General features: G+C 36.6%; 1 protein-coding gene and 1 pseudogene across 3 annotated transcripts in view; both read right to left on the bottom strand.

Moving 5' to 3' along the window:
• The window catches only part of GNG7 (G protein subunit gamma 7), a 359526-nt gene that overhangs the window by 140522 nt on the left and 205521 nt on the right, over positions 1-13483 (bottom strand). The window lies entirely within an intron of this gene.
• LOC100924100 lies at positions 4138-4997 on the bottom strand (annotated as a pseudogene).

Here is a 13483-nt window from a genome sequence, read left to right as displayed (position 1 = left end):
CACAGTTAGACGAACTAGGCACAGAGATGGGTTGAGACCAACAACTCTGCTGGGTCATCAGGAGATTGATGCGGAAGCCAAGGCCTGTGGCAGAGGACAAGACCTAGCATCAGGCAGCATATTGAGAACTGGGTTGGTGTACCAGATACAGCCACTACCTAATAAACATTTTACAAATATTATCTCATTTGATCATTAGAGAATGGATGACTAAGCTATAGTATATAAATATGATGTAATTACTATTGTGCTGAATTCTTATCAGAATAATGACCAATCAGGATTTCAAAGGACTAGTAATGAAACATGCCATCCACACCTGATAGAGAGGGGAGGAGCTCAGAATGGAGATGGAGACAAATACTTTTTTGGACATTTTCAATGGGATGTTTGATATCTCTTTATAACTCTGATATTCTGCATACCTAATAACCTGAGCCTTCTAATAGATAGTTCTACCATTTTTAGTAATGTCCCTTTTAAAATCCCACTATTATTCTGAATGTTGCCCCTATCCCACACCTCCACATATATATATTCTTTTAACAAAATAAACAAATAGTTAAGCAAAATCCAAACAAACTCCTTCCATCCATTCCCTTCTTTGAGAGAAGGTAAGGATGTTTTTTGTTATCTGACATCTGGAACCATTGTTGGTCAAGTACCCCTGAATACAGTAGTATCTGAATTATGGGGAGACAGAACCACAGAGAGCCTACCCAGCTCAACTAAGAGAGTGCAAGAAGAAGGAACCTAGCCCTAGTATCAAGAGCCAATTCCAAAACTTATCCAAGAGATATGAGCAAACAAACAAATAAAATACACATACACACAGTGGAAAAATACAATGGATAGAGTCAGCATAATAGTGTGCTGGGCTTGGCAATAGGAAGACAGGTTCAAATCGTCCCACAGACACATGTCTGTGCAATCTCAGACAAGTCACTTAAATTCCCTGGGGTCTTAGTTCCTTCCTTTGTAAAATGTGGTGTTTAACTCAGAGTGCTGTTGTGAGGATCCAGTGGGAACAGTTTTATTGCAAAACATGTTACTAGCATTAAGAGAGGCCCCCAAAAGTCAGTGCAAGAAAAGAATAACCCCATGACAAGTTCAAGTGGAGTCCCACAGAAAAAGATGACTTAGCTCCAAGAGTGATTCTAAAAGAAGCATGAGAGAAAGAACGGGATGAAGGGAAGAATCAGGATCACAATTTATGTAAACATTACAATAACAAAGGGAAACAACTCTGAAAGACTCCAGAATACTCACTGATGCATCAGAGGCTGTTGCTGAATCATACTTTCTATCACTTAGCAGAGAGGGGATAGGCAAGAGGTATAGAATGACACATACGGCTTTAGACAAAGCTAATGTGTTTTGATTTGTTCGACTCGATAGACTTATTTGTTACAAGGAGGGCTTTATATTGTGCAGAGGCAGTTGGTAGGTAGTGAAAATGATATAAAAATGAAACATTAAAAAAATGCATCAAAAAGCAGAGAACAAAAGAACAACCTACAAAGAAGTAAAAAAAAAGATGGACACTCATGAATATAATTTCTTCTATTATCTTCTATTATTACATATTCTACTATCTTCTATTATTACATATTCTCTCTTGAACTGGTAATTTACTGTTACATATTTCAAATCTTCCCTGATGTTCTGCTAGGCACATGGCAATGTTCTGTTCTGTTCTATTTTATTTTCCTTTTTGGTTTTTTCCTTTTCTTTTTTAAAATAAAAACAAAAATAAAAAAAGAAATGCCAAAAAACCAGAAAAAATGTGTGAAAGTGCAGAAGGAAGATCAGAAAGGGACAAAGACATGCAGGGCTACTACTATGTAAAATATAATACGCATTTAAAAAAAATTAGGCTAGTACAGTGGATAGAATTGGGCCTGAAAATCAGTAAGACTCATTTTCCTGAATTATAATCTGGTTTCAGACACTTTCTAGCTGCGACCTGGTTAAGTCACTTTACCTTGTTTGCCCCAGTTTCCTCATCTGTAAAATGAGTCAGAGAAGAAAATGGGAAACTACCCCAGTATCTTTGCCAAGAAAACCCCAAAGGTCGTCATTAAGTGTGACTGAACAACATGATAGTCTTTCCTGTTCTTTGTAATTATGGTATTCTTATTTGATAGGTTCTAAACAGAGAAAATTTATATTTAAAATTTGTAAAGGGAAATGTTTTATCTACTAAAGATAACACACAAAGATCATAACTTTTTTTTTTACAGGACCAAACTGTTATTTTGCTGTACAAAAAGAATCGGACTCTGAAATATTGTACAATTAGCCTGTGAAAGAAATCCAAAATGCAGGTGGGCAAAAATATAAGGATTGGGAATTCAATGTAATGGTTTTTAATCATCTCCCAGAGTTCTTTCACTGGGCGTAGCTGGTTCAGTTCATTACTGTTCCACTGGAAATGATTTGGTTGATCTCATTGCTGAGGATGGCCAAGTCCAACAGAATTGGTCATCATATAGTATTGTTGTTGAAGTATATAAGATCATAACTTTTTTAAAAAAGAATTTGATCAACTACATTTAATGTTGAAAATACACTTACAAATATAATAGACTTCAGGATGATAAATGAAGGGGGTTGGACTAAATCATCTGCCACTAAAGGCACTTCCAGCTCTAATATTGTATGCTATGTGGTCCTGCCAGCTTTGGTTTTCTATAATTCTGTGCTGGTAGCATTGCTTTAACCTTCTAGTATAATGTTAAACTCTTTGAGAAGTGGGATTGTTTGTTTTTTGTCTTTGCATTTCCATTGCCCAGCAGAATGCTCTGAACATGATACTTATTAAGTGCCTGTTGCATTTGTCAAAAGAGAAAGACTACTGTCTTCTTTAACTAATGTTTAGATACAAAGTGTCTTATAAACAGAAACAGTTTCTAATTAGCAAGCAAAAGTATCTGCCCTTTCAGTTTTCAGACAATTATGACTTTTTTTTTTAGCATTTTTTTTTTATTTAATAGCCTTTTATTTACAGGTTATATGCATGGGTAACTTTACAGCATTAACAATTGCCAAACCTCTTGTTCCAATTTTTCACCTCTTACCCCCCACCCCCTCCCCTAGATGGCAGGATGACCAGTAGATGTTAAATATATTAAAATATAAATTAGATACACAATAAGTATACATGACCAAACCGTTATTGTGCTGTACAAAAAGAATCAGACTCTTAAATATTGTACAATTAGCTTGTGAAGGAAATCAAAAATGCAGGTGGGCATAAATATAGGGATTGGGAATTCAATGTAATGGTTTTTAGTCATCACCCAGAGTTCTTTCTCTGGGCCTAGCTGGTTCAGTTCATTACTGCTCCATTGGAAATGATTTGGTTGATCTCGTTGCTGAGGATGGCCAGGTCCAGCAGAACTGGTCATCATATAGTATTGTTGTTGAAGTATATAATGATCTCCTGGTCCTGCTCATTTCACTTAGCATCAGTTCGTCAGACATAAAATTATGCCTTAAAAAATATTCAGTATGGAAGGAGGAATTTAATTTCTAAGCATAAATGAAGATACATTACTTTGGAGAGCAGTTATGGGATCTGTCATATCAATGATACACAACGTTCCCTGAAGACTAGATATTAAATAGTCATCTAGTGGATGGAGAATGTAGGGTTGATCTGTTTCTCTCTATGCGTAATTTGTCTTCTCATCTTCCTATCTCATACAATAAGCACACAGCTCTGTGATATGGAATCTTTTTTTTCTTAATCATCACCAACTTTTAACTTATGTAGCCTTTAAAAAAAATTATTTGCTTTAATCAGTCAAAATCTGCCTTCTTGTCCTCCTACTCCCAGCCTCCCTCCCTCCCTCCCTTCCTGTCTCCCTGAGAACATAAGAAAAATAAAACCCCTTACAAAATGTATAGTCAATCAAAACAAAATTACCCCATTGGCCATGTCAAAAAAAAAAAAAAAAAAGTCTCCACCTGCATTCTGAGCTCCTAACCTTTCTATCAGTGGGTAGCATGTTTCATTCTAGCTTTTTATTTACAAGTTATATGCATGGGTAATTTTACAGCATTGACAATTGTCAAACCTTTTGTTCCCATTTTTCCCCTCCTTCCCTCCCATCCCTTGCCCCCAATGGCAGGTTGACCAATACATGTTAAATATATTAAAGTAAAAATGATTTCATTTCAAAAGATGTCAGCTACATCTACTTTATGTTGAAATCCCAAACAATTCTCAAAGATAAATAGATATTGCTAGACAGGGTAAAGTGAAGGGTAGTTTAACATACTGAATCATATTTCAACAGAAAACTAGACGGTCTTTCTAATCAAACAAGAATGTTCCCAAATCCACAGGCTTCTTTTCTTGTAGGCAAATTTTGACACAAATAATGACTAAAGAGCCCTTGATTTGCTCTTTAATTAGATTAAATTATAAAAATTTTTACATTGATTCTTGTGTTTTTTTTTTAACTCCTCTTGCTAATCTATCAGCTTCTTCATTGCCTGCAAATCCAGAACATGCACCCATTTTATGTCTAGGCCCTGAATAAACGTATCAAGCTTAACGAAGTCTTCTTTATTAATCACATCTTTTCCTGTGCTTGTTTTACAGCCATTTTTCTTCCTGTCTTTAATGCAACTTGTTCTACCATTTATAGTAAACATACTATCTGTGTAAAGAACCAGCTTACTGATGTTTTGATTCTTGGCTTGTTCGATTGCTTTACAGGAAACGTATTTCTGCTCTTCAGTTTGTCTGTCACGACTAAGGATGTCCTAGTCCCCCAATAAACACCAATGCCAACTCGTGCTTTCCTCCTCCCATTACTGGAGCAGCAACCATCTGTGTAAACCATAACTGTATCTCCCATATAAGAAAATATATTTTTGCTAAGTGAAGATACTGAGTCTGTAATTTGTTTTACAAGCTTTGAGCAAGGCTCTTCCTCTTCAGCTGATAATTCACAGGGTCTCTTGTTTGACTTCTTTTTGGGGTATTATTGTAATGGGCTGAAGCTGAGCAGATGCACTGAGGTTAGAGCACTTAAGGCTAATTACCAATTGGACAATACTCTATTAATACATGCTTAGAGAAAGAATGGCCCTGCCCACTCTCTGTGCAAGTTTGATGTGTTGTATAGGAGATTTCGTAGATTTGTTGGGTGGAGTGTGAGAGCCAGAGGCTGGCCAGATTCCTGTCAGAGATTGCTCTCACTTCATATTGCCATTCCCCTTCACCTCCACAAAGAATAAAGATCAAGGACTTTAGCTTATCCTGACTCTGGCTGATTTTAAAATACTCTGGGTGCTAAATGGGGCCATCACATTTGGTGCCCATTGTGGAACCAAGGACCCTACTTTCATTGAAGAAGTCTCCAGTAACCAGGAAATTAGATGAGTATTTTAATAGACAAACAGGGAACTTACTTTGCTAAGGGCTAAAGTAGTAAGCTTTTCTGGCTGAAATGGGGCAGATGTTAGGAAAAGATTCTCCTCCATCCCCACCCCCGCCCCAAAGGGGCGCTATAGAAAGCATGCTTAAGTTGATCAAGGAACAAGGCTTAATTATAACTTGGGAACAGATCGCTAGACTCCTGGGTACAATAGAACGCATGTCCCCTTGGTTCTTAGAGGAAGAACAAATCTCTCCAGACAATTGGAGATTAAAAGGACAACAACTCTGTGAATATTACAGTGAAAAAGGTCCTCATTCAATTTCCATCGAAGCATTCTATGTATACAACATAATACAGTTGGCCTTAAAGAATCCTGCAAGTTATAGAAAAAAGAAAAGTTCTAGGAACAGCCAGATGAGGAAGCCTGAGGAAAAAGAGGAAGATAATGAACAGATTAATGACCACATCCCCACAGGGCATGGAGATTTAAGTGAGGCTCAAGGGTGTGGTGACTTTCCATCCCACCAGGAAGCTTCAAAGCAGTCTACTGAGCAGATAACTGACACAACCCCATCAATTCCACCTTCCAGGATGGAGGGAGGAGGAGTAGTGGGAGGGCCAGTGATGCCACCAGCATCTCCCTGCCCCAGTAACCACCCCCTCCTATGAGTAGATTGCAAAAGGCAGTACCTTAAGGCCACAGAGGAAGGAAAGGATATAGCTGAGTTGAAACTACAAATATGTTAAAAATACATGTGATTCAACAGTTTAACTCCTCAGGTCAAGAAAGTAGAAGATATGCTCCTTTTGATATAGAAATCCTCAAAGACCTGAAAAAGGCTTGCACTCTTTATGGGGCTATATCAGCTTATGTTAAGATGTTATTACAGAATTTGGCTTATGAAGTCTTAACCCCTCAGGGACTGGAAATCTATAGCAAGGACATGCTTAGAATCTGGACAAAACTTGTTGTGGCTTTCTGAATATAGTGAGCTCTGTAGGATACAAGCCCAACCAAAATAGCCATAGTGGAATTAATCCTCCAATCCCCTATGACCAACTAACAAGTATAGGTTCATATGCAGACATCTCAGTACAGATTAATTACTCCATAGCAGCATATTAGCAAATTGCTGCTGCTGCCATCAAAGCATGGGCTTCTCTCCACAATAAAAACGACAAGAGTGAGACCTTCATATTATGTGTTACATTTCTTTTTCTGCTCTGTTGCATGGTCAGGGCTTGCAGTAATTTGGGCAAGAGTAATGAAGTTTAATCCAGAGGATTAGAATCTAGGGCTTATCAAGTGAATATTATACTTATGAGAGAAATATGGATTAGTTTGACTAATACTTGACTAGGAGTTAGGAGGTTTGGTTTCTAGACCTGGTTCTACCTGGAATCGACTATGAATCTTTTAGCTCTCCAAATTTCAGTTTTTTTCCTTTATAAAATGACAGAGTTTAGAAGATGATCTGTGAGGTCTTTTCTAGTTCTGACATCCATAAACCTTCCAGCATTGAGACTCAGAGTCTTGCACTTCACTAAGACACCTGGCTTTTAGCAAAAAGAAAATAGTGTGTCTGTGCTCTGTCCTGTTCAGACTATCTATGGAGAATTATCATGAGTTCTTAGTTTACAGATATCAATAAGAGTTTATCAGCATCCAGGAGGGCAACTGGGAGAATAAAAGGCCCATGCTACATGAGGATCATTTGAAAAAAACAAACTGGGATTGCTTATTTTTCTGTTATCTTTGGCTTGCACTATCACTTTCATTTCCAAATGTATCTCTTTCCCTTATGTTACCCAAAGAATCATTCCCTATAATAAAAAAGAAGAAAAAGAAACCTCACACACAGTTAGCAATACCAATCAAAACATCAACTTGGATGCTGACTATCCATTGTGTTAAGAATTCCTTCTAATGGTGTCATCATAAATTTGATGAATATACTATCCTATACCTTGATATAACTTATGAACAAGACTGTTAAAAAGCAGAGGGCAGAATAGATTCATGGAATACTTCCCATACTTCAATGGAGATCTTTCTCAAACAAATAATATCAAACCCTTAACAACTACTTATTTCCTAACAGATGCACTACTTTTGGTAGTGTGTCTTCTTTTGATTTCTCTAAAATATCACCATTCCCTAAGAACCTCATCTTTAGGAAATCTCATGATCCTGCAAGATCAAATCTGCCTTGGGACTTACATTCCATCAATATCCTTTATCCTTCTGACTGGACCCTTGACTTTCAAAACTTCTATTTAAGAAGAGAGCCAAGGACAGTCATCTCATTTCCTATCAGTTATCCTGCTTCTGGATTTCTCCAAGCTAACAGGTACCTTCTCCTTCCCATGTATACCCTTTTCAGTTTCCTTTTGTGTACTGTCTTCCTCTAGTCAATTATAAGATTTTCCAGGAAAGGGACTGTCTCTTTTAAATCTGTATCTCCAACACAGTTCTTGGCACATGGGTTCAGTCATTTTCAGTTGTGTCTGAATCTTTGTAATCCCATTTGGGGTTTTCTTGGCAAAGAGATTGGAGTGGTTTGCCATTTTCTTCTGCACCTCATTTTACAGAAGAAGAAATTGAGGCAAACAGGGTTAAGTGACTTGTCCAGGGTCACAAAGCTAGTGAATATTTGAGGCCAGATTTAAACTCAGGAAGATGAGTCTTCCAGGCTTGACAAGTATTCTAACCACTGTATCACCTAGCCAACTAGCACATGCTAGGGACTTGCTGGCTGAACTAGTCTTTGGGTCCAGTCATCCAATTAGTTTTGAAGCCAACTGATTGTATTATCATGTCTAATCCATATCTCTTCATCTTCTGTACAAGAACAGTATGGGATACTATACTGAAAGCTCTGCTAAAATCTAGGTAAACTATATTTGCATCATTCCTCTCATTTATTAGTTTACTATCCTGTCAAAAAGAAAATAAGATTAGTCTGGCACAATATGTTCTTGATGAAACTGCCATGCTGGCTTTCTGTAATCAGTGCTTCCCTATCTGGATGTTCACCAAACATCTTTCTTTCATGGTTCACTCTAGGATGTTTCCAGTAATGAAAGTCAAGCTCGCTAGCCTTTTTCTTTTTTGTTTTTTCATTTTTTTCTCCTTTCTGCTTTCCTTCCTTCCTTTCTTTTTCTCTTCCAGTCTCTGTCTTTCTTTCTGTCTCTTTGTCCCTATCTGTGTGTTTCTCCCCCTTTCAGAATATTTGCTTTTCTCTAATCTCATGGTACTTCTTCCATTTTTCATAATTTTTCAGAGATCTTTAACACGGCTCAGCCATCACATCTGTTGGTTCTTTCAGGCCCTGAGGATATGATTCACCTGAGCCAGGTGACTTGAATTCATCCAGAGCAATCAGGTGCTTACTTCTATTACTTTACTCATCTTAGGACACGCCTAAGTCCCTGTGAGTAAATTTTGCTCTGTCTTTTCTAGTGCAAAGGATGTATTTTAAAGAATTGTGTACATGGTTAGTGCTTAATAAATGCTTGTTGACTGACAAAATAAGCAGAAACAAAATAAGGATTAGAAATATCAAGTCCTAACCAACCCTAAACAGTAGTTCAACACCTTTTCTGATTCTCTGTTTTAATCAATCAAGAAGTATCATTTAAGCACCTACTTTGTGGCAGGCACTCTGCTAGGTGCTGAGGCCACAAGTACAAAACATGAAACAATCTCTATTAATGGGAGAGACAAGAACATAAAAAATAGCATAGATATAAAATCAGTAAACACAAAAATATGCTAAGTAGTTAAATATAAGGCATTTTGGGAAGAAGGTTACTAGCAACTGGAGGACTAGGAAAAACTTCATGCAGAAGATGGTGATTAAAGAGAGAGGTTTTAATATGTAAAAAGAAGGAAGCGCTTTGTAGGCATGGGGGGCAGCCAGAACAAAAACAGGATAACCAGGTAAACACTAGAAGATAGAGTATTAGATTTGTAATTAAGAAGATCTGAGTTCAAATCCATCTTCAGATACTTATTAACTATGTGGACTTAACCTCATTTGCTTTATTTTCTTCATTAGTTAAATGGATTTGATTATAGCACCTACCTTCTAGGGCTGTATGGAGGTTAAATTAGATAGCAAATGTCTAGCACTTTGCAAACTTTTAAGTGCTATATGCTAGTTATTATTGTTGTTATCATTAATGTACAGTGAAGCTGGAAAGATAGATTGGGGTTAGGTTGTAAAGGGATTTCAAAAATTAAGCAAAGGAGTTTCCATGTTTATCCTAGAGGCCACCAGAATTTTTATTTTTATTTATTTATTTATTTTTATTTAATAGCCTTTTATTTACAGGTTATATGTATGGGTAACTTTACAGCATTAACAATTGCCAAACCTCTTGTTCCAATTTTTCACCTCTTACCCCCCCACCCCCTCCCCTAGATGGCAGGATGACCAGTAGATGTTAAATATATTAAAATATAAATTAGATACACAATAAGTATACATGACCAAACCGTTATTTTGATGTACAAAAAGAATCAGACTCTGAAATATTGTACAATTAGCTTGTGAAGGAAATCAAAAATGCAGGTGTGCATAAATATAGGGATTGGGAATTCAATGTAATGGTTTTTAGTCATCTCCCAGAGTTCTTTTTCTGGGCATAGCTAGTTCAGTTCATTACTGCTCCATTAGAAATGATTTGGTTGATCTCGTTGCTGAGGATGGCCTGGTCCATCAGAACTGGTCATCATATAGTATTGTTGTTGAAGTATATAATGATCTCCTGGTCCTGCTCATTTCACTCAGCATCAGTTCGTGTAAGTCTCTCCAGGCCTTTCTGAAATCATCCTGTTGGTCATTTCTTACAGAACAGTAATATTCCATAATATTCATATACCACAATTTATTCAGCCATTCTCCAACTGATGGGCATCCACTCAGTTTCCAGTTTCTGGCCACTACAAAGAGGGCTGCCACAAACATTCGTGAACATACAGGTCCCTTTCCCTTCTTTAAGATCTCTTTGGGATATAAGCCCAGTAGTAACACTGCTGGATCAAAGGGTATGCACAGTTTGATAACTTTTTGAGCATAGTTCCAAACTACTCTCCAGAATGGTTGGATTAGTTCACAACTCCACCAACAATGCATCAATGTCCCAGTTTTCCTGCATCCCCTCCAATAATCATCATTATTTTTTCCTGTCATCTTAGCCAATCTGACAGGTGTGTAGTGGTATCTTAGAGTTGTCTTAATTTGCATTTCTCTGATTAATAATGACTTGGAGCATCTTTTCATATGACTAGAAATAGTTTCAATTTCTTCGTCTGAGAATTGTCTGTTCATATCCTTTGACCATTTTTCAATTGGAGAATGGCTTGATTTTTTTATAAATTAGAGTTAATTCTCTATATATTTTGGAAATGAAGAAGCCACCACCAGAATTGATAAAGTAGGGAAGTTACATGGTTAGATAGATGCTGAAAGAAAATTACTTTGGCAATAATGTGTACCATGGATTGGAGAGGTAAGATTTGAAGCAGAGAAACAATTATGAGACTGGTGTACTTTAACCAAAAATACCATTTTTGTTGTGCTTTACTTCCCTTGTCAGTCTTTGCTCAGTGTTTTTCAGTTTGGCATACTTTACTTTGCATCAGCTCCTGTATCTTCCCATGCTTCTTTGAATTTTCCATAATCAGTATTTCTTACATTCATGCATCTTTATTTGTCACTTTCCAAAAAATGAGACACTATGTTTTTGGAACTAAAGATATTTAGGATGGAGAAGAAAAGAGTAAAGAAAAATATGAAACAGCAATATTATATAGTGATCAACTGTGAATGGACTGGCTATTCTCAGCAGTACAATGATCCAAGACAATTCTGAAAGATTCATGATGAAAAATGCTACCCATCTCCAGAGAAAGAAGTGATAGAGTCTGAGTGCAGATCAAAGTATACTTCTTAGATTTTTCTTGGGATTTTTTGTATGTGTTTTCTTTCACAACATGACTAATTTGGAAATATGTTTTGCATGACTACACATGTATAACCTATACTAAATTGCTTATCTTCTCAGTAAGAGGGTAGAGGAAGAGGGAGTTAGAGAATCTGGAAATAATTTTTTAAATTTTATATGTATTTTTTTACATTTTTTGTATATTTCCATATGAGTCAAAAGTTTTAAGAAAAGATGTTAAATTGTTTTTGCATGTAATTGGGGGAAATGAAATATTAAAAGAGAAAACTGTGATGGTTGTTTTCAAGGGCTGATATGTGGAAGAAGTTTTAAATGTATTCTGTTGGGTCCAGAGGACACAACCTGTAACAATGGGTAGAGACAAATTTGAATTTGATGTCAGAAATAGCATCCTAAGAATCAGAACTGACCAAAAAATGAAATAGAAATGTGACCAATCTTTCTTCACTGGAATTCTTCAAGTAGAGGCCCTATGATTACTTGGGAATATCATGATTGGAACAGCTTGAGAATATCACTTGGCCACTGAAGCCCTTCCACTCTGAATTCTGTGATTTTAGATTCCTGAGTAACATTGGCATGGCACTTTATGGCTCTTCATTCATTATCTCATTTGATGCTTACAATAATTCTGTGAGTAGACAGATAGGAATAGTAAACCCTTCTATTTATATCTTAGAAAAGAGGTTAATAGGCAGAACCTAGATATCAATGGATTCCCACTCAATTAACAACAAAACAAAGGCATTATCTTAGAATCTGACTTTTTACTGAAAGAAGAGCTTTGGTAATTCTCACCCTTCTGGAATGGACAAGAGAATGGCAATCCTATTGAAATCTGAAAATGACCAGAAACCATGCAGCCTGAGTGACTCATTCTACCACTTCCCTCATCTCACACCTCACTTTTCCCAAGAGGATTCGCTGCTCATGGATTGGCAAACAAGCTGATGGGTACAGTGTAACAGAGTGGGAAGGTAGCAACCAAATGGCCAGCTGAGGAATAGAATTCTTTCACCTAAATAGCCAAAGAGGCTCTGGAGAAGCAACCTCCTGGAAGCTTTGGTCCTACCTATTCTCTCTTAGAATGTCTTTCTATAGTCAAACTAGGAATTAAAAACTATTCTTTCCCCCCTCCCCCCAGGAGTGTTCTCATTTGGAGCAAAGCCATCTAAACTGTGGGGAAAGAGGACAGCAGTCTAGCAGAAATTAAGCTTAGAACAACATCTCAAGATAAATTCCAAATGAATACATGACCAAGATATAAAGTCACATCACAAACAAATTAGAGGAAGAAGGAAAAAATTATTTTATGGATGGGAGAAGAGTTCATGAATGACAGAAGAAAAATTGGACAATTTTGATCATATAAAATTTAAAAGGTTTTGCACATACAAATCTAATGCAGCTAAGATTAGCAGGGACACAGTTAACTGGGGAATTTACAAGATATTTAAAGAAAAGATTCAAATTTACAAGAATTAATGTTATTCGTTCCAATTGATCAATGACGGACAGAATCAGCTATACCCAGAGAAGGAACACTGAGAAATGAGTGTGAACTGTTTGTATTTTTGTTTTTCTTCTCAGGTTATATTTTTACCTTCTGAATCCAATTCTTCCTGTGCAACAAGAGAACTGTTAGGTTCTGAACACATATATTGTATCTAGGATATACTCTAACATCTTTAACATGTATAAGACTGCCTGCCATCTAGGGGAAGGGATGGAGGGAGGGAAGGGAAAAGATGGAACAGAAGTGAGTGCAAGGGATAATGTTGTAAAACATTACCCATGCATATGTACTGTCAATAAAAAGTTATTAAAAAAATTAATAAAAATTTTTAAAAAGAATTAATGTTATTCTCTAGTTTTTAAATTGTCAGAGGATATGAGCAAGTAATTCTCAAGGAAAGAAATACCAGATGACCATATTTAAAAAATATTCCAAGTCACTAATAATTAAAGAAATGCAAATTAAAACTACTTCATTTCTTTCTGGGCCCCATTTTTTCCACTCCTAACAACTTTTTCCACTCTAGAAGCTGCTTTCAACACCATGCTCCAACAGCTTTCTCAACCTGGAAGATCCTTCACCTCCACAATCTTTCCCT

This window comes from Sarcophilus harrisii, chromosome 1 (assembly GCF_902635505.1).
Source record: "Sarcophilus harrisii chromosome 1, mSarHar1.11, whole genome shotgun sequence".
In the NCBI taxonomy this organism is placed as follows: domain Eukaryota; kingdom Metazoa; phylum Chordata; class Mammalia; order Dasyuromorphia; family Dasyuridae; genus Sarcophilus; species Sarcophilus harrisii.
The sequence above is the reverse complement of the archived record's forward strand: the minus strand, read 5'-3'. Positions and strand labels throughout refer to the sequence as shown.